Source organism: Eretmochelys imbricata, chromosome 7 (assembly GCF_965152235.1).
Source record: "Eretmochelys imbricata isolate rEreImb1 chromosome 7, rEreImb1.hap1, whole genome shotgun sequence".
Lineage (NCBI taxonomy): Eukaryota > Metazoa > Chordata > Testudines > Cheloniidae > Eretmochelys > Eretmochelys imbricata.
This window is the reverse complement of record NC_135578.1, coordinates 123,252,570-123,255,817: the sequence shown is the minus strand read 5'-3', so window position 1 is coordinate 123,255,817 and position 3,248 is coordinate 123,252,570.

Sequence of the window (3,248 nt, the reverse complement as noted above, 5' to 3'; positions counted from 1 at the left end):
TGCTGGTGTCCGTAAGTTCATTCTATTCTGCTCTGTCCATGTTCTTATCTCGCCCTCCTCCCAGTGACAGCTCAGCACCCTTGGCTGGCGTCAGGCACCTGGGCTTTCTCCGGCTGGAGTGGAGCAGAGCTGCTGTCCGGAGCCCTTTCCAGTACAGAGCCCAGAGCATCAGCTCTCATCTGCTTCTGCTCAGCACCTGCCTCAGCCCTTCCCAGACCAGGGCGCTCGGCTCCCCTCTTGCCGCTTGCCAGTGTTCGGGCTGTAGGGGCGTGAGGCAACGGGACCAGGGTCAGTGCCTTGTCACTTGTAGGTCACTGATTTCAACCTGTCCCAGCAGGTCACCTGCGCCTTCCCCTGGCCAGGGCAGAGCGAGTCCTCATTGTGTCCTGGGTAACTGGTGGCCGTGTGGCTGTGATTTGGGGCAGGATGAGTAGAGGCATGGTGCGGAGCAGAGAGGGAGGCATTTCTACTGCCCTAACTCTTTCCGGGCCAGGCCCCTCCGCCCTGCAGTGGCCGGAGTTGAGAGTGGCAATGAAAACGGGGGGCCTGCGAGGACAGGTGGAACTGCTGAGCCTGGCTTGGCCGAGCAATGGCAGAGACAGAAGAGCGTCGGTGTGTTTCAAAGGAGCAAGGATGGAGAGCGACCGTTGAGGGGCTCCAGGGGTGTAGCCAGGGGGCGGGAGTGGGGTTGGAAAAAGGAAGGAGAAAGAAGCCAACCAGCAAGATCAGCTTCCCGCCCCCCCCTCCCCGGGGGATCTGTGGGGCTGTGGAGACCCGTCCCTTGGGGGACATGAAATTAGACTGGACAAGGCCCTCTCCGCTCACTCTGTCCCGTCTCTAACGGCATCCCCCGACTGGGCCAGCACTGCCTGACCGGGCTGCTCACTGCGAGAATGCCCCCTCCGCAGCACTGGGGAGACCCCTGGGCAGAGTGTGGGGGGGTAAATTCCCACTCTGCACCTGCCCTGGATTTTGCGCCCTTGAGGTATTCGCTGACTGGGAATGTGAGATGGAGCTGGGGACCCCCCATTCTCTCCCTTTGTCAGTCCCTCTGCAGAGGGGACCAGAGACACAATTCACACCCAGGTGCCAACCAGAGGCTGCGGCTCATCAAAGAGCCCAGCCTTGGAGTTACAAGGGCTTTTACGAGCCGGTGACAAAAGGCCGAGAAGCCTGGAGCCGGGGTGACGTTGCTGCTCTTCTAGCAGCCAGAGCTTGATGGGGGCCACTTCTCCCAGCCCCCAGAAAGAGCCCGGCCTCCCCAGCCCAGCCCCTTTTGTCATGGATTCTGTCCCGGGGAGGGGCGTCCAGGCGCCCCTGCAGATCCAGCCCCTGAGAAAATTCGCACCGCAGGATCGCATGTCGTTGCCGAAGTCATTAGCCTCGTTGTAATGTCATCTGCGCATGGGCCTGCCCCTCCCTGGCCTGGCAGCGCCCCCACCCCAGGGTTAGAAATTAACCTGCACAAAAAGAAAGGAAGCTTTTATCTGTGCAAGGGCACCCCCGGGGGCAGGCCCACAAGGAGGGGCAAAGCGAGGGGGTCAACAGGGGCAGATTGGCCCCGAGACTTGCCTGGCCAAAGTGGGGCCCGATGTGCGGAGGTGAGTGCCTGGCCCGGCGCTCAGCACCGCTGCAGATCAGGCCAGGGGCTCTGGAGCAGTCGCCCTGGGGAGCGCGGTGTATGGGACGCAGCCGGCTTTATTCTGTGCTCGTCCGGCTCAGTGTGGGGCTGCTGAGCTAACGCTTACCCGGCCCTGGATGGCCCCATCCTGGCAGAGGGAAGGAGGCATGGGTCCCATCCCTCTAGTCTGTGGCTTGAGAGCCAGGTCCCTCGCCTTGTGTTAGCCTGGCAGTTCTTCGGGGCAGGGGCTGCGGCTGTCTGCTGCCTACAGGACACTAGCCATGGGGGGTGAGAGCGGGGGACAGGGGCAGAGTGCGTCCCATGGGTCCCAGCCAGCTCTCGGCAGGCCTCATGCAGGTGCTCCCGCGTTGGGAGCGACGACTCGGCCCGTGCGTGCCGGGCTGGCCGGTGCCTTGCCCTCTCCCCCGGGGGGTCCGGTGGCGTTGTCCTCCCCTCCCCTGGAACGGTCAGCGGTGGGCTGCGTCTACGGGCGAGGGGTGGTCACGGACCGTGCCTGGGTGACGAGCGGTGTGGCCATGGCAGCCCGACCGAACCGTGTCAAGGGACGTGCCCACGGCTCAGCCGAGCCTCCCCTGCTGCCACCCCGGCTACGCTGCCATTGGTACCCGCGGAGCTCGGTGTGCGAACGCTGGAACCGCCCCCCAGCTCCTTGTGTGGATGTAGCCGCCGAACCCCCCCGGAGCCCCAGGTGTTAGCGGTGGAGGCCCCCCGCCCGTGTCTGTAACTGGGAGGTGGGCAGGGGACCTGGGAAATGGGTGCATGTGTCTGCCGAGATGGGCCCGCCCGGCCCGGGGAAGGTGCTTGCTCTCCCCTCAGAGCAGAGACCGCGCGTCCCGTTTGGTGGCGTGCCCAGCGTGCCCAGCCCCGCCTGGCGCAGCTCCCGGCCCACGCTGTCTCTGGGCGCTCTCCTGCCAGGGCCAGATTAGCAGCACCACGCCCCTGGGCTCCCGGGGAGCCAGCCCCACGGGAGCCGTGGTGGGGTGGGCCTGGAAGGCTCTGGGTGCTCCGAGCTGTACCCAGCTAGGCCTGGGAGGACTCGGTTGCCCATTCTGGGTGGGACAGATTCGCTCTGCCCCTTCGGGGTGGGGGAGAAGCTGCCACGGCTCCCTGGGCTGCGAGTCGCCCTGCTGAGCACCACCGTCACCCCTGCGACTGCCCCGCAGCCGGGGAAGCGCCAGTCGCTCTCCTTGCTGAGAGGCAGGATCCAGCGCAAGGGAGTGGCACGGCTACGGGGGATGTACAAGGAACCTGAGCGAGGTGCCCTGGGCCGGAGAAGCAGGGGGCTGCGGGTCGGGATTGAGGGGCACCGGCAGAGCTGCCCCATCAGCTCTTCACGCTCCCGGGTGTTCGTTCACACCCATCGGGAAAGCCCAGCCTCTCCCACGACTCCCCTCAAGGAGCTGAACTGAGTCTGAGATGAGGCCAGAAGCCCCCGCAGTGTCGGAGCTGGCCCGTTAGCCCTTCCCCTCCCCGCGTGGGGCTGCTCGGCTCTCGGCGAGGCTGCGAGTTGCGACACGTAGGCCGAGCACATGCTGGCTGCTCGGCTCCGGCTCGGCTGGTGCTTGTGAGCGGGGGCAGGAGCAGGAAGCCAGGGCGGCGATCGATG